The 26,947-nt window shown below is 44.4% G+C and overlaps 1 pseudogene; it reads right to left on the minus strand.

Annotated features, from left to right (window-relative positions):
* Positions 1-23,087: 23,087 nt before the first annotated feature.
* On the minus strand, positions 23,088-23,788 carry LOC144232827 (small ribosomal subunit protein eS10-like; annotated as a pseudogene).
* Between the last annotated feature and the right edge of the window lie 3,159 nt (positions 23,789-26,947).

Consider the following 26,947-nt stretch of genomic DNA (forward strand, 5'->3'; position numbering starts at 1 on the left):
GGCTGAGAACTTCAGAAATCCCCACAGCAAATTCTGATCTCTAATGTAGGTCTTCAAAGAACTCATCTTAAAGGTTCTGGGGTAGAAAATGTCAACTTTTCTATTTTGCTTGGACATTCATAGGATTCGCTCCCCCCACCCTCTTTTTCACTTCCAGATAATGTAAGAGAGTTTGAAGGCACCCAGGAAAAGAAACCAACTCCAATCAATTTCTATTACCCAAGTCCTTTCTTTCGCGAGTAGGAAATAGAATGAAAGCAAAATGTCTTTCGGTGATTACCAGGTTTGCCTGAAAACCAGAGCTTGCTGATTGAAGGCAGGCAGAAGACGGGCAAAGGAAACTTGATCTTGATGTGATCAAACCTATTCATTATCACATCCTTCCCCATGAGAGTGTGAGTTCTTTTCTCAGTGGAATCACTGTGTCCGCTTTTACTTTTAACACTGGGCACCGCCAATGTATTCTTTTCCTTATCTTATATTTACAGAAACACATGCTAGTTACATGATATTTGAAGGACATTTTAGGTCATTGAGTGGAATTGTTTCGAAAGAGATTTGATTTTAGGAATTACCTTCTTTGCCTCTTCAGTTTTGGAAGGGGAAACCGAACATGGAGAGAAAGGTCTTATCTAAGAACATTCTTGAGTTAATGGTAGCAAAGGGATTAAACTCAACAAAGAACAGACAAATGACCAGCAGACTGCTGTAAACAATGGGCAAGTGATAAATCCCAATTATCTTGCCATCCTCCATCATTTTCATTCATCAGTAAATGCACCGTTATGTGGCAGGCCCTGGTGATATAGAGAATTGTCACTGGTGGGTGTCACGATGTGTGTGCTCAGAGGAAAAACGGCAGGGGTAAGCGCGTCATTTCCAAAAGAGTAAAAGAAAAACGAAAAAGATAGCAAGAGGGAGCCAAGCCCTACACGTGGTAGGTAGCGAGATTGCCCAGGTGGGTGTGGGGAGATATGCTCTTTCTAACGCTCTTTCTAATAGGAGTCCCTTGTAAGCTAGAGGTGGCCCTCCTCCTGCACCCTCCTGGCCAAGTGGTGAAGACTAGGCGCCACAGGGAGGGCAGAGGTAGATGTCTGGCTGAAGAAGAGGTGTCTGAGTGAGCTCCAGACTCAGCTCATGTGCTTCCAGCCCATCTGCCTTGCGCCCATCGGCCCCCGAAGCTCCTGCACACCCCTGCGGTTTCCCCTGCTCTGGGCCTAGAAGGAGAGGGCTGAGGCATTCAGGACATTTCAACAGGGACTGCTGCACTGTGTGCGTCTGTGCGCCCATGCGCATGCGCGTGCGTTTTGAGTGACAGCTGCTGGGTTGACAGAGAAAGTTGGTTTTCAGTTCAAATTCCTGCCTGGGGTTATGGGGAGTTTCAGTTTTGGAGGTGGGGGTGGCCATGCCACCAACGACGTTTACAAATGGACATGGATCCAATTCCAGCGCAAACCATTGAGCTCTGGAGGGGGTCTCTCTTGCCGCTAGATTGATCCGGTGACCTCAGAGAGCGTTGCGACGTGGAGCGCCAGCGGCGAAGCGAGACTGGGGAGCCGGTCCCGCTGAGAGCCGACTTCGTGCGCGCTCCTCTCAGGGGCCCCGAGAGGAGGGCAGCGCGGAGCTGAAATCCTTTACAACTTGCAGGCACAAAACCTCTTAAATCATCATTGAAAAGTCATTAGAAATCTGGCAGAAGAGCAGGGTGCAGATTGCCAAGAGAGGACACAAAACCCCATTTTCCCTCCACAATACCTGTAATGAACTGGAAAGGGTGGGGTGGAGCTGAGAAACAGATTTCCTGCCATAACTAAAGTCCCTTTTCAGCCTGGTTTGCCACAGTTTCACAATGTGTTAGAATTTACATTCAAGTGTTTGTTAACCATTCTTCAGTGCAATGAAACGATTTTATCCGTCTGACCTCAACCTTTGCCATATGGTTCTGCAAACTGTTGCGCTGAAGTCCNTTCAGACTGGGCCTCAATGGGGCTCAGTGACAGGAGTCCTGTCCCTACTCTGGGAAGGTGGTTCCCACAAATTCACTGAAAAGGGGAAAATGCCCTTGTGTGAACCTGTGTCCTTTGCAATTACCAAGTCCTATGTCATGATTCGTGCTAATTTTCAAATTTCCTTTGGGAAAGAGAAAAGGAATTTTTGGATCACTTGCAGCAGATGATAGGCCTACAGCCTGACCTTTTTTTTTCTTTTTAGAGCCAGAGGTCTTGACGTGTGAGTTCCCTGAAGATAGGGACCATACCTAACTTGGGATTTGGAACAGCGCCTTCCACTCCCTGAGGCTTAGTACATCTGAACTTTCCGGAATAATAGGAACAAACGCTCCAGAGTGAGAGCCACCTCTGCCTGTTTGAGGAGTGAGGAGAGGACTAGGGATCAGGTTCTCAAAAGTTAACCTATCTTTATCATCCCTGATACAGGAAAAGTTCAGATATGAAAAATTAAATATTTCTTTGAGTGTGAACCACCGATGAGGAAAGAGAGATCATGATTATTTGACTATTTGAGGCCAGGAATGGAGTGGTTTTAGCTCTACATCTTATGGATTCGTTATTACAAGACCACAGGGACAACTGGGAGAGAAAGTCTGGCTAGTGCCGGTGTGAGAGACATGCCCAACAGAGTCTTAAAGTCACAGGCCATTATGTACATTTCTCTCCTCCTCTGTCCCCTACCTAGACAGGAGTACACGCCAGTGTCACAGGCAGATTCTATCTTATTCCCAAAGATCTCCCATGAGAGACGGGCATGGATTCCTCACCAACCTTTCCATCTGAATTGTCTTTCTTTGCTGACATTTATTATCTTGACTTTGCTTACCTGTAGGACAATTCCACCACCCAGTCTATTAGTGCTTGAGGGCTTAGAGTAACTGACCTTCCTTAGGTCTTTGTGGCCATTCTTTCATTAACAAGTACCAATTGAGTGCTAACCACGCAATAGGAGCTAATGAACAGCAATGATTAAAAGAGATAAGAGGACTTGACTTCACATTCAGGTGATAAATGCTAGCTTCCTGTAATTTGATCAAAAGTTGAACCTCCCTTTCTTCTATAGTACAGAGTATTTTGTGGTATGCTATGTTAACACGTGCTTCCTCCCCTACATTCTTAATTTATTTTAAAATTTATTTATTTTGAGACAAAGAGCCAGAGAACGAGCAGGGGAGAGGCAGAGAGAGGGAGAGAGAGAAGCCCAAGCAGGATTCACAGTCAGTGCAGAGCCCAATGCGGGGCTTGAAGTCATGAATCACCAAATCACGACCTGAACTGAAATCAAGAGTCAGACACTTAAGCGACTGAGCCACCCAGGCACCCCGGTCCCCTACATTCTTAAGGAACTGTTCACCAGGTGTGCAGTCAGCAAGAATATACAGTATACCTGCTGGTTACATGGCCTGGTGCTTTCGGAAGCATTTAGGTCTTGTGTGCTATGCTGGGCCCACAAAGATCAGATAACACACCCATCATCTCTTGCCCTCTGAGGACTGACATTTTTAGAAAGAAGCTCCCTGCATGGATAGCAGAGCTCAGGGCCCACTGTAAGCTCATTTAGCAGTTTCATAAACGAGTTTACAAACTGTTCATGTTCCATCTCTCCCCGACATGTTCGCTCACTCTGGCTTGACTGAAGTGAACACAACTTCTCATGGCTTCCAATTTGGAATGTAACTTCTTATGTGGAACTTTCATTAGCTCCCAGTAGGAGCATCGCCTGCAGCTTTTTAAAAAAAAATTTTTTTTTCCCCTCAGTGCTTGGCTTGGCAAACCTCCTTTTCCCTTAATTGATCAATTTTCCTGTTCAGAAATAGACATAATCAGATATATTGCTCAGTAGCCTCTCTGAGAAAGCATTAGCTCCGTCTGCTTAGACAGGCATTAGGTTCGACACCCCTGAGGGTTGCTTTTCTTTTTCAAGAAAAATTAAATGGCTAAGTAAGAGGGTGTTAAAACAAAGTTGTATTACTGCTTGGCATTTAATTGAGAAACTTGCTAATGTGTCCTTTGAACTCTTGGTTTCCCCTTTCCCTGAGGAATTGCTGATACTTTGCTTTAATGGCAGCATAAAAATCTCAGTTTGACTCTGGGTGGCATTATCTGGGCTTAAAGAATGCAAATTGTTGTTTTTACTGCATTCATTGGTCTAGTGATTCTGACAGCCACCACATCCAAGTAACTGACTGTTGAGGGAAAGTTTCTAATTTGGAAGACTTCTTAAGCTCTTGAGATCTCAAAGCATTCTCCTGGTGGTTGGCATTGACAACACTCACCATTTCTTGAGGCTGATCTGTAATGGAAGTCAATACTTCAGGAAAACAAGGTGGCGGGGGGCAAGAACTGCTCTCCTTGAGTGATGAGTCATGGTGGTGGGAAGCAGGTGGGTTTTGGAGTGAGGTGGACCTGGGCTTTACTCCCTCCTCTCCGTGCTCAGCTGTGGAAAGCCTCAGCAACTCCTCCGCCTGAGTTTCTCCATTTATGAAATGTAAGCAGGAGATAGAAATCTCTGCTCTTCAGTTCATCGATCTCAGTTATACAAAAAGGTAACTTTCAAAATTTTCCAGTAACATTTTTAAAAAATTTATTACAAGACCCTATACTGTTGCAATGGCAGTTAAGTTAATCACAACCAAATTAGGGGACCATCCTCACTTTTTCTTCCTTCTTGTAGTGTCACAGCTCTGGGGAACGCTAATCTTGCCCTTGCTGTCATCTGTCCACAAAAACCTAACACAGTGTGCTTTGCCCCATCTGGACCTTTGTCACCCATCGACCTCAGGTCACCCCTGCATTGTCCCTTGCTCCTTGCCATGTAGATTTATCAGATCCTGTGGTTTTCTTTTAATTCCATGTTCTGCATGAGACCCCTGTAATAATTTTGCTGCTTCCAGGCAATACTAGGGCATAAAAATCTCTGTTGTGCTGCTAAAGTATTCTTGTCTCGATTCATTATACACATTACTGTGGACGCCTTGCCGTCTCTGCTGGTCAGTAGGTGCAGGAGGCCCAGTCCGAGGCTCAGCAAAATCCACGGTCTCATGCATTGCTTTGTTTTCCTTCTCCCCAGCCAGAAAAAAGCTTTGTAGTTTCAAGGGAAGACTCTGTTCTGAGGCTTCACTCTATTCTAACATTTAACCTATGCCCAAGTCTTTCTGAGTCTTGTAAGAACACTGAATTTTTAGAGTAGAATGTTAGAATATTCTTTCTCCCTCCCTCCCTTCCTTCTTTTCTTTTCCTTTCTTTTCTTTTCTTTTCTTTTCTCTTTCCTTCTTTCCTTCCTTCCTTTCTTCCTTTTCTTTCTTTCTCTCTTTCTTTCTCTCTCTCTCTCTCTTTCTTTCTTTCTTTCTTTCTTTCTTTCTTTCTTTCTTTCTTTCTTTCTTTCTTTCTTCTTGAATTGGGAGTGGTGAAGAGGTGGGGAAAGCAAACTAGCCAGGGAAAAACAGAAAACCAATGAATAATTCCAAATGTTACCCTGCTACACAGGGATAATAACATCTTGTAGCACTGTTACAGTCAGATATGAATGTGACTTAGTGTTGAGATTCTCAACGAAGAGGTAGATGGCACAATCCAGGCCATTTCTACCTCCCTTCATGGTTCTAGTGAAGGAAAGGAAGGAAGACTGCGTGTAGTGCCCCTTTTGCTAATCCTGTTTCCTTATCTTTTGTTTCCTTCTCTCCCATCCAAGTACTAACCAGGCCTGACCCTGCTTAGCTTCTGAGATCAGACAAAATCGGGGCACATTCAGGGTGGTATGGCCGTAGACTGTTTCCCTTATCTCAATGTTCTTTCTTTACTCCTTTGTTCATGTCAGAAATTAGGGAATTGTCTTCAACATCTCTCCTTTAGCTCTTTTTTCCTAATCAATTTCCCAAATCCACTCAACTGTCAAGTCTTGATTATTCTGTCTTCAGTTCTCTCAATTTCTTTGTCTCTCTGTTTCTATCTCTCTCTGTCTCTGTCTCTGTCTCTCTCTCTCTCTCCAGGCTTCCTCCATCTTTTTCCTGAACATTATCTTAATCTTTCCAAAGATATTCCAACATTTATCGCTCACTTTTAGTTCTTTCCCCACAAGTAGCCAGAGCAGGCTTCAGAAACCATAAAACTTATCACTGATCTGGCTTCCCATGATCTAATAAGAATGAAATGTAAACTCCATGACATGGCCTTTGAGGTCCCACATCTGGCACTGGCTCCTCCGTGAACTCTTTTTATTCACTCTGTCCCGTACAGGTGGACGATTTCTAGAGCCAGTAGATCTTCCATGCTTCTTGGCAGTCCCCTTCCTAGTTGGCTCTCCCTTCCACTCTCCGCAGTTGATGATCTCACCTTTTGCATTCCCCCTTCACATCTCCACGCTGTCCTCTGACTTGCTCAGTTTCTACAGATGACCTGACCTTTATCTTTGAGAAAACAGACAACATGATTTCTGAGGTCCTAAAATTGGCTGTGTGTTCTCCTCTGAAATACCTTTCTTTTCATTGTTCCTCCTCTCAACCGTGTCAAAGCAGACATGTTTGTACCCCTTCCCACTTGTCTGTCTTCCTAGGCTCCTTGTCCCCCCCAACCTAGAGTTGCCTGTTGAGAAACAGGGCACCCAGTTAAACTGGAATTTCAGATAAACAGCAAACGAATTTTTACTACAAGTATGTCCCACATTTTGCACAGGGCATGCTTAAGCTTACAAATTATTCACTATTTTTTGTGAAATTTAAGTTTAACTGAGTATCCTGTAGTTTTATTTGCTAAATCAGGCATCTCAACCCCTACCTTCTTAAAATGGTTTCCCCTTCTCTTTCTTCACTTCCCCTGGGTGTTCCAACTCAGCTTTAACATCTCAGACTACTTCCACTGATAAACTCTTGGACACAAATAATCATTCCCTTGCTTCTACTGTCCTTCAAGCTAGTACTTCAACTCTATGGTCTACCCTCTATTTCAACTTCCTTACTTTGCTTTCCATTCTTTAGGTCTTTGCAACATAATTTCTAGTTTCACCATAAAACACTCTTCTTAAATATCACAAATGCTTTTCAAATTCCCTCTCCTGCAATCTTCTTATCCAATTAGGCTTCTCATTTGGGTGTCCCATAGACATTTCCCCTTATACACTCTGTTCTCCTAAATGTCCAAGAGTTAACTTTTAATTGCCCTCATGTAATTTATCCCTCTTTCTGTTCTAATTGTTGTGATTTAAAAGCATCTACATAGATCTAGTTGCCTAGGCTGAAATCCATAGAGTCACATTCCTTCTTATTTATCATTCCCAATATAATTGGTTACCAGCTTTTATGACTTCTGTCTTTGGAATAAACCTTTTCCAATTTTTTCTTTTTTACCTCATTACTTTCCTGTCTCTGCTTTAGATTAGGCTTCTACCATTTCTCATTTGAATTAGTAGCAATTTTAGATTAAAGGACATGCAACATGTTGTATGTTTCATATACATGCCAAATCGACCTTAAGGACTGTGCCAAATTTAACTCCTGTCAGTAAGGGATAATATTGTTAATTTTCAGGAATCCTTGCCCAAACTGATTGTTGTCTTGGAAAGCAGCTTTGGCAAACCAACAGGTTAAAGTGCCATTTCAGTGTTTTAATTGCCTTACTAACAAAGTTGAAAACATTTTTTAGACTCCAGATCTTTTGCAAACTCAAAGGTGGATTTAAATCTCCTGCTTAAAATCTTGTATTGCTTCTCATTGCCAATGGGATGACATTTAAAATCCTTGGCATGACATTTAATGGTTTTCACTACCTGGCTCCCAAATATTTTCCCAGATTTTATTTCCCATGCTCTTCCCCCTGCATACTGAGTGGAAGGAAGTAGAGAGGAGACTTTTTTTCTTGGTGAAGACCAATTTCCTTTTTATTTTTTTTTAATTTAAATTGAAGTTGGTTAACATATACTGTAATAATGATTTCAGGAGTAGAATTTAGTGATTCTTCACTTACATATAATACCCAGTGATCATCCCAACAAGTGTCCTCCTTAATACCCCATCAACTCATTTAGCCCATGCCCCCATCCAACACTCCTCAGCAACCCTCAGTTTGTTCCCTGTATTGAAGAGTCTCTTACAGCTTGTTTCTCTCTCTGTTTTTATATTATTTTTGCTTCTCTTCCCTTACGTTCATCTCTTTTATATCTTAAATTCTACATATGAGTAAATTGTCCTTCTCTGACTGACTTATTTTGAGTAGCATAATACACTTTAGTTCCATCCACATGGTTGCAAATGGCGAGATTTCATTCTTTTTGATCACCGAGTAATATTCTATTGTATATATATACCACATCTTCTTTATCCATTCATCTGTTGACGGACATTTGGGCTCTTTCCATACTTTGGCTATTATTGATAGTGCTGCTGTAAACATTGTGGTGCATGTACCACTTTGAATCAGTACTCCTGTATCATTTGAATAAATACCTAATAGTGCAATTGCTGTGTCTTAGGGTAGTTCTATTTTTAATTTTTTTGAGGAACCTCCATACTGTTTTTCAGAGTGGCTGCACCAGTTTGCATTCCCACCAGTATTTCAAAAGGGTTCCCCTTTCTCTGCATCCTTGCCAACATTTGTTGTTGTCTAAGTTGTTAATTTTAGGCATTCTTACAAGTGTCAGGTGGTATCTTATAGTGATTTTGATTTGTATTTCCCTGATAATGAGTGATGTTGAGCATTTTTCCATGTGTCTGTTAGCCATCTGGATGTCTTGTTTTGAAAAGTGTCTATTTATGTCTTTTGCTTTTTTCTTCCCTGGATTATTTGTTTTTTGGGGTGTTGAGTTTGATAAGTTCTTTATAGATTTTGGATACTAACCTTTTATCTGATATGTCATTTGTGAAAATTTTCTCCCATTCTGTCAGTTGCCTTTTAGTTTTGCTGATTGCTTCCTTCACTGTGCAGAAGGTTTTTTATCTTGGTGAGGTCCCAATAGTTCGTTTTTGGAGGAGACTTTGAAAGGTAATTCCTCGATGTCAGGGTTTGTGCCTTTTCTCTCTCCCACCACTGTAATCCTAGCTCTAGCACATAGTGGGTGCTTAATGAGTAGAAGGGTGATGGCTAAGAATGAGATGAAGGGGAATGAAAGTTTTGGTGGAGAGAAGGGCAGGGAGGCATTGTGGCCAAGAAATAGCAATTGGCTGGTAGATGGTGTGTTAGAGATATCCTTGGGTTTATGGCTTCTAAGTTCCTGTTATCCATAATGCTACCCACCTGAGGAAGCTATGATACAAGAGAAGAGAATCTAGGATGATTCAGAAAAAAAGACACATAGTTGTACATGTGGATAATATCATTACCAATATACCAGGAAAAGCAAAGAAAGTCATTTTCTGGAAGCCACAATAGCAATCTCTTCACCAGCAATCTTTAGCTGGCTAGAATCCCCACTCCTACTCTCTGGGCTTCCACACCTACTGGTTAGCTGGCAGGATGACTTTTCTCCACCTTCACTCAAGATGACAATACCCAAGCACCACAGCTTTGCCCAGAACCTGGTCACCCAGAGTCTCTCCTAGAGCTGCTCTTCCTGCTGGTCCCTGGACAGCCCCCTCCTGCCTCCCAACCAGCGACAGAGGGCAGCTCCCAGATCGCCCTGGCTGCACCCTCTAGTGGACACTAAGATGTTGCACAACTATCAAAGGAACAGCTTTCCAGAGTTGACATAGAAGAAAACTATGTGCAATCTTACAATACTGCAAATCATTAACTCTGGAACATGGCTCTTGTTCCCTGTGTGTCTCAGATAGGGTCTGAATCCATTTTGAAGGAGACTTGGCAATAACTCCAAATCTCCTCCCTCTTGTCTTAGGGCACAGTGTCCCTTAAGATCCCATAGTTCCATAAAGGAGATGTGTGAATTCAACTCTAATGTAATGATCCTCAGTTCTCTGAGTGATTTATAATCTATGTGATAAGACCACCAATTGGTATTAATATGTTACATATTTGCATTAATTACAATATAAGGGAACACTAATAATAGTTTGAGATGGTGGCACTGCAGCTGACAGCCCTGATTTATGAAAATAAAGAACAGTGTGGAAGATGTCATCTAGCCAATAGTCTTTGTATTCTGAGGCTGCTCCCATTTTTAGGCTGACTGACTTTCATGGTTCATGCTCATTTTACTTTGTGGGGGGATAAAGCAACCCCGAGATACAGAGAGAATCTTTCCCTAAACTCCCAGCCTCACTGCAGTAGAGCCCATGCTCAAAACTGTCAGTCTGATGCCCAAGTTGTCATTTTCATCCTGCTGACTCTCTCCCCAGAGCCCGATGGAGTCTCCTTGAGGCAGCCGAAGGAGTGACAGATAGACATGTTGTATAGTGGGGCCATTTGAGGCGGCCACATGAGGTATGGAAAATGTGATTTATAGGTATTTTTCCCCCCAGGGGAAAATGGATTTCATTATTTTCCACCTCAGGTAAGGGGTAAACTTCTGGGCTTGACCTTGGAAGGTTGTGCGGCTATAATATGCTGGCTGAAGTGCTGATATAGAGTGAAACCTCATTAAATCAATATTGGTTATTCAAAATCATGCTTGATTGGAAGCAACTGCTTTCCCTCAGCTGCCTCATGCCCCACTGTTCCTTGAACAAAAATATTAGCTACTTTAAAGTGGATTAAGCTGTGAAGTTTTCTTGGTCCTTGGAGTTTCAAATTAATATGGTTATTTATTATTTTTCAAGTAGAAGACAGCTCTGAAACACCAAGTCCAAAACTGATTATAATCTACTACTGTAGGTTTATTAACAAGAAAATCCTATTTCAGTAAAAAAGTCATGAGTTTTCTTCTCCCATTTGCACAGGTGCACAGTGTCTGCTTTTTGGAATAAATAAGCTTATGGATCCCTATGCAAATAGAAGTTATGCAAATAAACAGCCATGGCTAATTATCCATGGCAATGGTCAACAGGAATACAGACATGTGAGCTCCATTGTCAATTCAAAAGCTTCTTTTAGCAGAGTGAGGCCAGGTTGAAGGGACCAGAAGAATATGTGAGATCACAGGTGATCTTGGACCATTTTACCTTGCATCTGCTCCCCACCAAACCAAACCTGTGGTAGCAGACATTACCAAAACCTATTATTTGGGTTTTCAATAAAGGATAGCAATGTACCTCAGAAAAGAATAGGCAGCTAGAGGTCTGGCTAATCCACAAATTAATAAGCAGCAGTAGTATGTTTATCTTCATGATCCCTCCAGAAAGTTCCAGATTTACAATGCAACATGCAGATCACCACAATGCTGGGCCTTCCCAGGCTTTCAGAGGCAATACTGTATTTTTGTATGTTTACTCTCCATTGACTGAAGTTTTAGGGTTTAAATGAGGCAGGCCATCAGATTGAATGTCTGCTTTCTACAAACCGTCTTTCTTTCCTTTGGCTCTTTCCCTGGTTGAAGCCAAGATAGAGCCTCTTGCTTTTATCTTTAACATGCCCCCCTCATCCCAAATCCCTCCAAATTTCCAGATCTCCACTGTAGGGAATGGGAATGAGTCCAGGTGGTGTTAGGGTGGGGCTTCTGAGAGACTAGTAATTAGATCTGAGTCAGATAAGGCTGAGAAATGGGCTTCTGGCTGCTCTGGGTCCTGACAGGGGCCCATTACCACCAGCCAGCATGTGGAATGGAGACGATGGGGTGTTTGTGGTTGGGGATCCCATCCTTAGTTGTTCCTCTTATTTCAGGGACACTTCTGGATGTCTTGAAAACCAGGATATAGGGATAAAACCAGGCTCATCTTTTCAGAAATGCAAGTGCTGGGTGATCTGCTATGGCTACTGGCCATGGCCAGATCTCTGCCTTGCAGCTTCATCCCCGCTGGGATCCTGAACAGCAAGCCTCCTTCTGTGTACTTTGGGAAGGCTGCTTACTTGCCCATGTGGATGTGGCTTTAGAGGTGGCTGGTATAAGCATATTTCACGGAAAGTAGAACTTATAAGACCAAGAAATGAGGATATGGTCACTCCCATAACAAAGAGAATTCTTCCAGATTCTTGTAAACTATTAACTTTCCCAACAGTGTTTTCAGTGTTCTTTAATTTGCTCACAACATTTTTTAGGTGTGTTTCTACAGAGTGAGCAGAGAAGCCCTCCAGGTAGCACAAGGGGACAGGTGGGCTGAGAGTCTGGAGACCTTAACATGGGCAAGGAATCCTACAATCCATGATGGCTGGGTTGGAAGAATAGCTGAGGACACTCAGCTAATTAAAGACATTTCTCTTTTATCCATCCCTTGCCCTCATTAATTTCCCCCAATGCATTGTTTTCCCAGGACTGCAAAGAAATGAACCTTGCTCATGATTTGTCTAGTCATAATTAGAGTCTTCCTTTCTCTTGTTAGACAGTAATGCCAATAATGACTGCAAACATTTTGTCTTCTTTTAGAAAGGCAAGGAGCCAAAATCATTATATTTGTGAGTTGATGTCAGATTTATAATGCAGAGATGTAAGCTTCACATGCCATATGTGTGCCAAAATTTCATTAAGCCTTTGGAAGTTTTAACCATGCATTAAAAAGATATCCTGTTTTTTTCCTGATGAATTTTTCTTCCTATTTGTTTGTACTGAAAGCCAGAGCTTTCTGTTTGCCATGAGTCGTTTTCAGGGGAGGGAAAGGAGAGATTGGGGGAGGAGGAGGTATCATCTGGGAAGTGAAGAAGAGGGTTCGGGAAAATCTGAGGGTGGTAGTAAGAGGAGAGGAGGGACAGATTGAGGGAGAAAGATACAGAGGCCAAGGAAAGAGGGTGAGAGGTGGTGTGTGCGTGGGTAAGAGAAATGGATTACTTAGAAAGAAGCCAACAAAACAGAGGGAAAAGTTAACTTGATTGACTTGCTTTGGCTAGTTCTCTTCACCTGGGCTCACACCCGGGCATGCCAGAGGATAGTCTAAAAATAGCTGGAATTTATCACATGTGGTTGAGCAGATTGCTCCCTAGGGGGTGTTTTCCAGGGCCCAAATGGTAGTATCCCAACCATTTTGCACTGCAGAAGAGGTAATTTACTTCACACAAGTGAGCCCTTGGCTCTCGGGGAGAGTATTTCTTCCTTTCTGCTCACAACAGAATGGGGTTCAATATCCCCAGCAGTGGTGGTGGGAATTACATACCCATAAACCAAGGAAATGAGATAATTAATGGATTTTGATATTCTTCGGATGAGGGAAAGTCAGCAAATCTTTCCAGGACTCCCGACTTGGGCTCCCTATCCCACCTCTGGGTGGCAACTCAAGAATGTTTTAGAAAATTGTGCTTAAAAGCTAGAGACAGAACACATTTCTCTTTTCTCTTTTTCCCCCCAGTGTTGGCACCCAAAAGTGCATTTCTCACATGCAAGATTATCCCAATGGATAATTCATTCTCTGGGTGCCGGGAAAAATAGGCTACGAGCTTGATGAGCTGCCTGCTGCTGGCTCCTCTGTTTTCTGGCGTCAAGGTTTCTCAATAGTGGACTCAACGGTTGCATTTTTCACCTACAAAAGAATTGCTATCAGAAAACCAGACAGCGGATAATTGTATTTTGTGAATTGACGGTGAAACTACTTGGTTTCAGCCAAGGTCCAAAGGCTGATAATGTTCAACCAGGAGAAATGGTTTGTGTGAGAGAATTCATTTTGGGGCACTCATTTTTACTGGAGGAAAGAGGTTGGCTTAGATTTTTTGAGAAATTCTTCTCCAGCGCGCAGCCAGGAGGTTCGGAATCTCTAACGGCTCTGGTGAACCCTGCCGTGTTAGTGGGAACGCAAGACTCCCAGTAAAACTGGAGACTCCAGCTTCCACCAGAAGCCCCATCCATCTCCTCAGATCTAGCAGGAAAGCAAATAAAAATACATACCATAAATATCCTCCGTGACGCGCAGCAAAGGTGCTGGCGCCTCGCCGCCGGGCTGTATCGGACACGGAGACACGCAGCTGCGGCTCCCTGCATGCACGCCAGGGCCGCTCCCGCACCTGTCTGGAGCCGAATCAAGATGTTTCCCCAGAAGCGCGCCAGCTGCCTGCGTGGACCAGGCTCATCTGGCCAGAACTGCTCAGGAACAACTGGCCTTCCTTCTCCTCCCCGCCTTGGCTCACCAGGATGACTCTGCAGTTTTCTGGGACCATTGTGCATCATTTTGCCCTGGAACTTGAGCAAGATAGAGAGACCCATACTCTCCTCCTTGCCCTGGAAAAAAAAAATACCAAAGGAGTGGGACGAAAGGCAAAGCCTGTGAAGCTGTTCCTTGCACACATTGAACTCCTTTCCACCTCTGCGCATGCTGTTCAACCCACTTGGAACACCCTTCCCTCTCCCATCGGCACCCATTTACCTAAATTTTATTCATTCTTCAAGACTCATTAAATCCCATCTGCTTCATGAAGATTTTTCCATCTATGAGTTTACTCCCTCCCCTGGTCTCCTGTATCTACAATCTGTCCCAGAATTAAATGTGCATACAGACCATGCCTTGTGTTTTTTCTCCCTGTTTCCCTTCTGGGCCCCTGCAGTGCTGTCCATAATAAGCTTCCAGAAATGTTTGTTGATTGACACATCGAGGAGATGAGCTGAAACTCATTCTTCTTTTCTGCAGCAGGGAAGAGGGACCGAGGAAGTTACAGTGTGTTCTGATGTGTAAGATTACCCCAGTGGATTTCTGGGTCTGGATCCTCACTAATGAGCCATCTTAAGGACGAGAGACTCATCCCCTGGCCCCACACCTCCTTTATTTGGTCCACAATTATTTTAGTTTGTCTGTCTTGGTCTTGTATAGACCGAACTAAGATAAATGGCTGTGACATGGGAAGGGCAGGCCTCCAGGCCCGGAGAAGGTCACACAGGTGTGCAAGGTCCTGCTTACTGTGCTTCCTCATGGTGGGGAGTGTGTAAATGTTTCTCGGAATCAGACTCTTCAGACCTCAGTCTTCAGCTCCCTCAGAGACCCCCTTAACAAATAGCATGAGTACAGCGAGAAGCTGAATTGAACATCAGGAGGACACAAGACAGGGAGTAACCAGCCTTGTTCTTTTTTTTTTTTTATATATATTTTTATTTGTTTCTAGGAGAGAGAGAGAGACAGCGTGAGCAGGGGAGGGTCAGAGAGAGAGGGAGACACAGACTCTGAAACAGGCTCCAGGCTCTGAGCTGGCAGTCAGCACAGAGCCCGACGCGGGGCTCTAGCCCACGAACCGCGAGATCATGACCTAAGCGAAAGTCGGACGCTTAACCGACTAAGCCACCCGGGCGCCCCTAACCAGCTTTGTTCTTAAGGTTGGTGATGGTGAGCTGGTCATGCAAGGTTTCATGGGGCAGGAGACCTTTGAATTGGCTCTCAGTCTCTGGCCAGAGTCATGGTCCTTTAGCCTGGCACCAGCAGGGAAGGGGCCCCAGAAGTCCCACAGAGAGTGCCCTGATTCCAGTGTCCTAGATAGGACAGGCTGTCACAGACCCGGCAGCTTGGGGTGAAGTAGGGGAGTGTTCTGGTCATTCTTCCATCCCATTTCCCAGACACACAGAGCTGACCTGAGAAGAGGCTTCTAGCTGATGGGCAATTGGGAACCCAAGGGCAAGGATGGCCCAACAGCTTTCCAAGGCTGGCTGGCGGTGATACAGGCGAGCCTGACAGTACTCTCTGATGAAGGGAAGGGGGATCTGCTCTTAAGATTGAATCCAAACTGCCAGCAGTAGGGACAGAAGGCTCAATCCCAGTGCGCCTGCTGTCAGCAATGTCTGTCAGAACGGAGATCCAAGAGAGCGTCCCTCTCTGGGGTCATTCCCTCGCTGCACATCAGGCCCCCCTCGCTGGGACGCCTGGTGGCCAACGGCAGCAGGCAGCAGCGTGATAAGCACAGTGACTTGGCATTAATTAAAAAACAAACAAAGCAAACTTAGAATGTGGCTCTCCCTTGGGATGCTTGCTCCTTCTGGTGATTTCTAATGCCACCTTCAGGATTTGCTGAGAACCTGTTGGGTACCAGCTTTATTTGGGGCGTCTGAGCGGCTTTGTTGGTTAAGCATCCGAATCTTGATCTCAGCTCAGGTCATGATCTCACGGTTTGTGATTTGAGCCCTGCATGGGTCTTTGTGCACTGATTGTGAAGCCTGCTTGGGGTTCTCTCTCTCCTTCTCTCTCTGCCCCTCCTCTGCTCTCTCTGCCCCTCTCCTGCTCTCTCTCTTTCTCTCGCTCTCAAAAAATAAATAAACTAAAAAATTTTAAGAAGATTTACTTAAAATGAAATAACCTGGAGGCAAACCAAAGGAGGGATGATTTGCCAGGCGGTCACAGTCTGCCTTCAGTGCTGGGACATTGTCTCATGAGAAGAATGAGAAGATCCAGGCTCAGAGCCCTGAGCTGTGGAGGGATATGTGTGAGCCGTGGTCTCCATGGAAGCCCAAGAGGGGGCAGACAGGGCATGGCGTGCCTGGGGAGAATCACCGCGGGGACTTTCTCTGTGATATGTTGTTCTGACCAGTGTGGAGGCTGGTCATTACTTATCCATCCATTTGGAACGATTTACCGAACATTTCGGATGTGCAGGGCGTGCGCTCCGAGTGGGACACACAAGGTCACTGTAGTCTCTGTGCCCCAGGGGGCTCACAGCCCAGTCCTAACAGTTGACCAGCATGGATCTCATTGGGTGCAAGAGAAGGACCAGAAGAATGAATCTAATGATCGCGTCATTCATTAACCTCCATCCATTAATTTCTAAATGCCAGGGACTGCACTAGCTCTGCTTCAGGAGCTCAGCACTTCGTGGAGGTGACCATGGCAAAGAAAAGGAACGCTGGATGTGGGGGGCACAGAGCAGCAACTCGGGTGTTAGGGTCATGGGGGTGGGGGCAGGGTCGCGGGACTCCCACAAGGGAAGGAAACATTTGGATTGGGGCCTGAGAGAGGAGGGTTGTGAGGAAAGGAAGAGGAAGAGTCTGACAGCCAGAGGGAGGGTGACCTAGGCAGGGCACCTGCATGGACAAAAGCACCGGAGAAGAGATGAAGTGGGCACACTGGATAGCCAGAGTGGGTGCGGGCAGGTGGACAGATGGAGGCCAGCTGCGTGTGTGTGTGAGGCCAGCTGTGTGTGTGCGTGTGTGTGTGTGAGCCCAGCCATGTGTGTATGTGTGTGAGGCCAGTCGTGTGTGTGTAAGGCCAGCTGTGTGTGTGTGTGTGTGTATGAGGCTAGTCATGTGTGTGAGCCCAGCTGTGTGTAAGGCCAGCCGTGTGTGTGTGTGTGTGAGGTCAGCCATGTGTGTGCATGAGGCCAGCTGTATGTGTGTAAGGCCAGCTGTGTGTGTATGTGTGTATGAGGTCAGCCATGTGTGTCTGTTTGTGTGTGTGAGGCCAGCCATGTGTGTGTGTGATGCCAGCTATGTGTGTATGGGTGTGTATGTGTGAGGCCAGCTGTGTGTGTGTGTGTGTGTGTGTGTGTGTGAGGCCAGCCATGTATGTGAGGCCAGCCATGTGTGTATGTGTGTGAGGCCAGTCGTGTGTGTGTAAGGCCAGCTGTGGATGTGTGTGTATGAGGTCAGCTGTGTGTATGTGTGTGAGACCAGCCACATGCATATGTGTGGATGTGAGGCCAGCCGCACATATGTGTGAGGCTAGATGTGTGCACGTGTGTGAAGCCAGCCATGTGTGTTTGTGAGGCCAGCTCTGTGTTTGTGTGTGTATGTGTGTGTTTGCTCTTGGGCTCAGTCTGAAAATGTTGAATTTGTACACTGCCGAGATNGTGTGAGGCCAGCTCTGTGTTTGTGTGTGTGTGTGTGTGTGTGTTTGCTCTTGGGCTCAGTCTGAAAATGTTGAATTTGTACACTGCCGAGATGAAATCTTAGAAGATTCTGAATTCTGCAGTCTGACTTTGAAGGAGAACAGCGAAAATGTGGGCATGACCCTCCCAGACCAGCCAAATGTGAATTCACCTTCTCACTTCAGGCCAGAGGCCTACACGAACTTTGTAATAACAAATCCTCTATTTTTTATTGAGGCACGTCTCCACATTTCCAGGAGAGGTGACCCTAGTAAGAATGCCATGGGCGCCACCTGAAAGCATCTGCTTCACTCTTCAGTGGGTTCTGAGGAGGGAAGCCGTTTGTCTGTGGGCCAGGATTCAGGCAGGAAGGGCGTGTACTGTGCTGGCCGGGTGGCCAGGCTGCTGACTCCCACCCCAGGAGGAGAAGTTTCCATGAGAGCTATCACAACTCTGGATTTCTACAAATTTCAGGGACAATCTGTATGTTTTAACAAATTACATTATTATGGACAAAGCTGGAATTACTTCTAATCATTTCACAAGGGACATTTTAAAACTTGCAGACAATTTTGCTAGTTTGTCAGGGTGGAACCGACCCATTTAAACTTTCCAGTCCTATTAATTTTTAATTGAAATTTAATGAAATTAATTCAAATCAAGAAGGTGACCATTATCAATTTCCTTTCCTATTAGTTCCTTAATGCTTTGGCAAATTGCATTCTAAACTTCTCCTTCAACGAGCTAGATACATATTCATGGGTTTCCTAAGAAAAGATGAATTTGATCTTGATATGCTAATCTATAGCCATAGCAGCAATCAAGGAGCAGCTAGGGAGAGAAGTGCATTCTGGTATTAATTATGAATCAGGCATTAAGAACTGGTAAATAATTAAAGCTTCATGTGTCACAACACAAGTTAAGAATCAGTGTGTATTTCTATTACCAAATGCGTTTTGGGGCTATTTCTAGCTCTATTTGGATATTGACTGAACATAAACTGGGATGCAAGGAGGTAAGTCTCATTCATGGAAAACTCATAGTGCAGAATTTTGATCTTACTGAACTGCTGTTATAGGCACACATTCAACTTCAGAAGCTGGGGCTCCGTGTTTCTAGGAGCTTCTGGGTCTTCAGCCCCCTTCCCTCAAAGCTTCTTTGCTCTTTGGGGGTCGGTGCAGGGGAGTCATGCATCGGGCAAGAGGCTTTGCTCCTTAGAGTATCCACAGACCAGCAGTACGGGCAGCACCTAGGAGCTGGTGAAAAGTGCCGAGTGTCAGGCCCACGGAGACCTGCGAAATCAGGTCCGCATCTAACAAGATCCCCGCATGACTCCTCTGTACTGTGAAGTGCAGTGAGGGCCCTTCTCAGCCGGAGCAAGCTCTGATTCTTCAGTTTCCGTGGTTGCTGCTTCTACGGTGGAAAGGAGGCCAGGTTCGCTCTGGCCCACTCAGTGTTCTCAGCGGCCAGCCTCCCCTCCTACCCATTGCATTTTGGGGGGTTGGATACCCCTGAGGTCCATCTGCAGGACCTTAGGGTGCCAGAAGCCGTGGTCCCGGGTTTGAATCCTGGTTCTCTTCCTTGTTAGCTGTGTGATCTTAAGCAAGTTCCTGGTCCCTCAGAGGCTTGGCTCCAGTGGGAAGGGCAGCCTGCCTCACAGGGCTGCTGTGAGGGGAGAATGAAGTGGTGTCTGTGGGACAGCCCTGTAGCACAGGGGACTGCAAATGGTAGTGGCGATCGTGATGATGGCAGTGAGGAAAAAGTAACGTTTAGGGAAAAAAGAATCGATGGCCAGGAAGGAGGTGATTAACTCTGTGGACAATGGAAGGATGTTAGAGATTCTTTAAACATAGTCATGCATTATGAGGGTCTCTGCTTGACAGACTAGAGGGAAGTTTAAAGGCAAGGTTTTCTTGGCATGGGTTTTGGGAAGAGCAGGAACAGTGTTCTCAAAGAGGGAGACTTGTCCTGAAGAGAGGGGGGTTTTAAATTTTTTAAAAATATTTATTTATTTCTGAGAGAGAGACAGAGTGCAAGCAGGGGAGGGGCAGTGAGAGAGGGAGACACAGAATCCGTAGCAGTCTCCAGGCTCTGAGCTGTCAGCACAGAGCCTGACATGGGGCTCAAACCTATGAACCATGAGATCATGACCTGAGCCGAGTTGGGCGCTTAACCGACTGAGCCACCCAGGCGCACTATGAAGAGAAGAGAAAGGGATTTTAAAGTGAAATCCCAGCTCTCAGTCTGTTTGGATCTCTTCGCATCCTGACTTTCTCCGTATCAAAATGCTGTCATTGCTCTACCGCGTAAGTGTGTGTCAATCATGTTGACATCACCCTTTTCTCCGGACTTGAAAAATAAATACCCTTCGTGACTTTTCTACAGTTGAAATGAATGAGGAAGAGAAAGCAGATGTTGGGAATTCTGAAGTGTAAACACTTCTGTTTAAAAATCCCTGTTCTATAAAGTCACCTACAGTTACTGTTTTCAGAGATCCCTTCTTCGTACTCCAAATAGTGAGTGCCCATGATGGAATTGGGCCTCTCTCGTGTTTTTCACCCTATAGCATCTCCTTTTTTAGTTGCCTTAGTCGCTTATGCTATCAAGAGGATGAAAATGATATTTTTTACAGTAATAAATGTTGACCTCTTCAAAGACAGCATGAGCAGTAGGAGGGGGTTAAGGAGATCAGATGCCCAGGAAGGTTTTCATTGTCCTTTCAAAATGCCAGCCAAGTCACTGAACATGGCTGTGAAGCTTTGGGCATTTCTCATCAGTGGCTGCAGGTCACAAGGTCACAGGCTCTGGCCCCTCAGGGACATATGAGTAGCAAATACACAGGGTTCCTTCTCCCTTATTCCCTAGAAGGTACAGTGTGGAATTGCCCAGGATGGCCACAAATTGCCACTTCATTCTCATGGCAATGAAAGAAAGAAAAGCTGAACGTTAAAAAAAAAAAAAAACCCTCTTATCTTAAACCTTTTCAATTTTTAAGGCCGTAAATATAGGGGTCAGAACAAGAGGCCCTTCTTTTAAAAAATATTTTATGTCAGGTTGTGCCATATATAATATTTAGCAAGCCTATTTTCTCTCATCTGGGAGGTAAAGGATTTTTGCCAACTCCACTCACAAAGCAATTTATAGCCAAATGCTGAAATATATTAGAATTAGAACCTCAACTTCCCATTTAAATTTTAGGGCACTGAGTTTGATCAGGTGTTAAGAGGTTCTGAAACTTTGAACTTGGTTTCAAAATTGGTTGTTTGCAGAATCTATGAGGTTGGGGGCAGGGGAGAAGAAGAGGCCAGAGGGTGGTGCTAAGGTCTGACATCAGAAATTTCCTTAACTAGGATGACTTTCTCTTTCCAGTCTCCCCGAATACTGTGTACCTCACTTTATGCACTGGGTGGGTGTGACCCACACTGTATAGGGTCCTCATTTGGGATCTGAGAGGCAGCACAGCAAAGTGGGTACGAATTTGGACTCAGAAGCCGACTGCTTGGGTTTATATATATACCGTGTCAGCCACTTACTAGCCGTGGGAGCTTAGGCAAAATACTCTGTGCCTCAGTTTCCTTATCTGCAAAATGCAGATAATGGTAGTACCTACCTGTAAGGTCATAGTGAGAATTAGGCAAGTGAATACATGCAATGCACTTAAATCAGTGCCTGGCATATAGTAATCGGTGTTATATTTGCTTGCTATTTTTCATCCCAGCTGCCTGACCCTGAGCTCAGAGGAAGAATTTATCTACTTCCATAGTGCCAGGCACAGTACCATTCAGTAGTGCCTCTACATTCATTCCACAATATTTATCACATGCCTACAATGAGTCAGGCCCTGACTGAGAGGTGCTTCTGGAAGGAATGGTTTTCTGGAGAGAGGAGCTAGTGTTGCAATACTTCTTGCAGGGGCACGTTGGGATGCTATGGGCCATGTGTCAGAGGGGCTTGTCTCTAACTTGCGGGGAGCCCTGGCCAGGCTTTCTTGAAGGAAGCTGAGCCTCAGCCAGGTCTGTAGGATGAACAGAAGAGCAGAGAGTGTTCTGGGCGAAGGGAAGCGCTGGTGAGAAGGCATGCCATGAAGAACTGTTGAACAAAAAGAAGTTTTGGTCAGCTTTTGAGAAGGTGAGGGAACTTCAAGATCTTCTTAAATTTTTAAGGCCCTGGCTCTCCTGATGGCCATGGCTTAATTCCCTGAATAGGGATGAAGACAGAAGAGAACATACGGAGAAGAGTTACCTCCTGGCAGGAGGGCCTCCCAGCACTCAGGACTCTGCTGAAGCCACTTTGGGCACATCCATGCATTTTATGAAGCATTTCCCCCTCCCCCACCTCCCATCCCTCTTGTCTTTCTGTTTCTTTCTCTCTCCTTTCTCTCTTTCTTCCTTCCTTTCTCTCTTTCCTCCCTCCCTCTCTTTCTTTCCTTCCTCCCTCCCTCCCTTCCTTCCCTCCCTCTCTTTCCTTCCTTCCTTCCCTTTTAAAAAATATTTATTTAGGGGCGCCTGAGTGGCTTAGTCGGTTAAGCGTCCGACTTTGCTTAGGTCAGGATCTCGCGGTTCGTGGGTTCGAGCCCCGCGTCGGGCTCTGTGCTGACTGCCAGCTCAGAGCCTGGAGCCTGCTTCAGATTCTGTGTCTCCCTCTCTCTCTGACCCTCCCCTGCTCGCGCTGTCGATCTCTCTCTCCTAGAAATAAATAAAACATTAAAAAAATATTTATTTATTTTGGGGGGAGTGCAAGTGGGGGAGGGGCAGAGAGAAGGGGACAGAGGATCTGAAGCAGGCTCTATGCTGACAGGCTGACAGTAGTGAGCCCAATGCGGGGCTCAAATTCACCAACCTCGAGATCATGACCTGAGCCGAAGTCAGACGCTCAACCAACTGAGCCACCCAGTTCCCCCCACCCTCTCTCTCTCTTTCTTTCTGTCTGTCTTTCTCTTCCTTCCTTCCTNAGACGCTCAACCAACTGAGCCACCCAGTGCCCCCTCTTTCTCTCTCTCTCTCTCTCTTTCTTTCTGTCTGTCTTTCTCTTCCTTCCTTCCTTCCTTCCCTTTCTTTCCCCCTCCATCTCTCCTCCTCTTTCTTTTTCTCTCTTAGATTTAGATTTAATTGACATATTATATTAGTTTCAGATTCACAACATGATTCCATATTTGTAGATATTAGGAAATGATCACCATAATAAGTTTAGTTAACATCCATCATCACATATTATTAAATTTTTTTTCAAGTGGTGAAAACGTTTAAGATATCCTCTCTTAGCAATTTTCAAATATACAATACGGTGGTATTTATTTTTTTCCTGGCTACAGATTTATCCACCAGAAATCAGTCGTCTCCAGCTTTACTGAGGTACCTGACCGTATCCATGACTAAACATCCACCTCTAAACTGGAATTCAGTTGCTGACCCAGTCTCGGCTTCAGCTTTTTTGTCAGCATCAGGGGACACAGTACTTCATCTGCAGGTGTCTAGGTCAGCTTCCCCTCCTGTGAGTCTCCCTCTAGACCTTTGGTCCCTGGCCTGCTGGTCTCAGGGTCAGGACGGCTATGGCTCAGAGTGGCAGGCACAGTCTCACGGGACAGGTGGAGGCAGTCACGGAGATACCGGATACCCTGGCTAGTAAGGTACCAGTAGAAATGCCTCCAGGCAAACTGTTGCGCTTTTTTTCTTTGAATGTTTATTTATTTTTGAGAGAGAGAGAGAGAGAGAGAGAAAGCACATGTCAGTGGGAGAAGGGCAGAGAGAGAGGGAGACACAGAATCCGAATTAGGCTTCAGGCTCAGAGCTGTCAGCACAGAACCTGCTGCAGGGCTCAAACCCAAGAACCATGAGATCATGACCTAAACCAAAGTTGGACTCTCAACTGCCTGAGCCACCCAGGTGCCCCAAGGCAAATTGTTCCTTTATGTAGCCTCGTGAATTGAGAGACTGTGTAGACTTCATGACATGGTGTTTAGGCATGTGGATGTCTTTCTTGGCCACCATCATTCCGTCCTTGAAAAGGAATTCATAAATGGCAATATGGTTCTTGGGTATCAGCATCTCAGTGACCGCTATATCTGGGGCCAGGGCTGAAAGCCAATATAGTGTTATTAACAGTAGTCACTATGCTGTACCTTCCATCCATAGGACTTACTTCCTTTATAGCTGGAAGTTTGTGCTCTTCAACTACCTTTTCTCCTTCACTGCTTTCTTACATGTATTTTAATGTCCTCTTTCTCTAAACTCTGCTGCGTCTCTAGCAGCTTACTCTGAGAGTAGTGCTAGCCATTTAGACTGCAGAGGAATGAACAATTCATTGTAAAGAAACACAGGTCAAGTTTCCTGTGTTGCCCTGCCCAGACCTGGCAAAACTCTGCCATCCTTGAAAGAGGTTTGTTCCCATCTGGATTGCTTGTGGCTACCACCCCCTCACTCCTGCAGAGCCTCACCTGTACCCTCTTTGTCTTCTTCACCATGTCTTCGTAAGACAAGGCTGACTCTTGACCTGGAGGATTGTGGGGTTAAGTTAAAAAATTGATTGGCTAGTCATTTAAAAGCTACAGAGAAAGAAGTAAAATGTTTCCAAATTTTTATTAGTCCCCTAACAGGGAAGTGTTGGCATTGGGCGGAGTTGAGCCAGTCACCACTTCCCCTCCCCCTTGAGAGGAGCGGAAGTAGCCTTTGTCAATATATAGCACCTTTCTTTGAAGACAAATCCTTGATTGAGTTGGAAGCCTGGCTGCTTTTTTTGTGCCCCTTGATAGCAGGATCCCCTTGACTCTCAGTAACCTTTTCAGCATTTCACTCAACGTGATCAATAGCTTTCCATTAATGCTTCTGGACCCGGAGGATGCAGAATAGATGAAAGAAGGCAAGTGGGGTGATAGATACTTCAGAATCACCCAAAGGTAAATGGTTATTTCATATATAGAATTCAGGAGAGAGATTCACTCTAGATATACACATTTCCAACTAAGACAGGTGAGTGACTGCATTGCTCTCTGGAGGGGGCCAAGGTGGCCGTCAGCATTTTAAGAGTCCTTAGAACAAATGTCTCTCAAGAGAACTTTCTAGAACAACTGAACATGTACCGTGACTTTCCCTAAAAAAGCCAACATTTTTTTTTTATGGTGAGTTTATCATTCCACAAAATGTGGGAGATAGGACTGCAATAGATAGTGATTTCTCATGAGGAGCAAGATTGGGTAACTGGGAGGTTTCACATGCCTGCCTCTCTGCCATGCCTGTTCATGTGTTTCACGTTGGGAAAATGCCCTCAGAGATATTTAGGAAACATGCAGAGTGGGCATACTCTGCATAATGGCAATGCAACAGAACAGCCATGCCAAGAGCCTTGGGCCTGTGAAAATCCCACCAGATAAGAAAGAAATGGCACAGTGGAAAAACATGGCTCTCAGTGAAAATGGAAATGATCACATCATATTTCTCTAATGAGGGACCCACTTAGACTAGGCACCCGAATAGGTTTGCAATAGCGTCTTATGGACCCATGCTTCCTTCCTTCTAGTCCCCATTTTAGCTCCCTCATATAGTCATGATCACATTTTATTGTTCATTTACTGATATATGTACCACACCTTATGAGTTTATAAAGACTTTCCTTTGTAATAGTCTCTTTTAAAAATAGCACTTGTTTAAAAATGATCAAAGCAATACATGGGCATAAAAAAAAAAAACGCAAAGATTGCAAAGGGGCTTATTGTGAGAGGAAAAGAAGCTTCCTCACAACCATCTCTTAGTTCATCTCTCACAAGCAACTGCTTTGAACTTTTCTAGCTGTTTCTTTGCATAGTTATTGCTATTGATTGGTTTAATAACTTTAGACATTATTTATTCTCTTTCTAGTATAATAATATACCTCTCATACTCTACTCCCTACTCCTCCCTCCATCCTTTAAATAGATTTATTTTTAGTTATAACCATGAAGTGATTATATTATAATGAGTATTAGTTTGACTATCTTACATTTCAGATTCCAGTAGAGTATATCATGATTATATTTTCTTTCTTCAATAGCTGTTGGTTTTTCTTCATCTTTCCAACGGGCTTTCTTTTTTTCTGTGTATTGATTGCTCTTACATCCTTTACTGGCCCAAATCCTTAAGGACTTGTCAAACCCTAGCAATGCCTGAGTTCCTGCCTATAATGCTCTGCCTCAATTTCCCTTCACAGTTTCCATGTGACTTTCCCTTTGGTGTCCAATTTACCATGAAGCAGCAATCTCCGTGAGGGGCTGCAATATCTTTACATCCATATATTCTTCATACCTATCATATTGTCTGGGGTATACTGGGAATTCATTCAATATTTGATGAATGAATGAGTGACTGTATTTCCATGGAGTATTGAACAAATGAAGTTAGGCTTTCTGTGCTTGAGTGAAATTACTTTCAGATGTTAAATGTGATAATATAATTTTTTGAATCCAACAGTTTACTTTCTCATTGTCATTACATTTTACTCTTGAGTTCACCTTGTTGCCAGACAGAACCTGAATTGAAACCAGAAAGTGGGTAGTGCAAGTATTATCAATCACATAAAAAGATTAGTTATGATTACTGAAGTCTAGATATGAAACAGCTGCCATTGATGCAACAACTTAGTATACTGTTTGCTCACCTGAGCAAACTACTGTTTACATATTTATTATTATTACCTTCATCTCATCTTGATGTGTTTATTGACTGTAAACCATATGCAATTTCAACTATAAGGGCTTTGCACTCTCTGATCCCTCTGCCTGGAATTTTTTCCCCATCACATCTCACTTCCCCTTTCCCTAACACATGTATCTGGATTTCACCTCCTCTATCTTCGTAGCTCAGCACAATCTTCATTGGCCAGGCCATTTCCTTCTGTTTGACACTCATCATGAAGCACTTATCCCCATTGTAATTGAACTTTGATTCCAGTAGAGTATATCATATGATGTGATTCTTTGCTTAATGGCGACCTCCCCCACTAGACTGTAAGCATCTAAGTGTGCAACCCTGTTTTGCCTTCTATTTCATTCCTAGCTTTCTGCGTGGAAGTTGGCACATAGCACGTGCTCAATTGTACCATTAAAACTTTCCCCTATGATTTAATTTTTTTAAGTTTGTTTATTTTGAGGGAGAGAGAGAGAGAGAGAGAGAGACAGAGAGAGAGAGAGAGAATGAACAGTGGAGGGGCAGAGAGAAGGAGAGACAGAATCCTAA

Source organism: Crocuta crocuta, unplaced genomic scaffold, assembly GCF_008692635.1.
Source record: "Crocuta crocuta isolate KB4526 unplaced genomic scaffold, BGI_CrCroc_1.0 scaffold75, whole genome shotgun sequence".
NCBI lineage: Eukaryota > Metazoa > Chordata > Mammalia > Carnivora > Hyaenidae > Crocuta > Crocuta crocuta.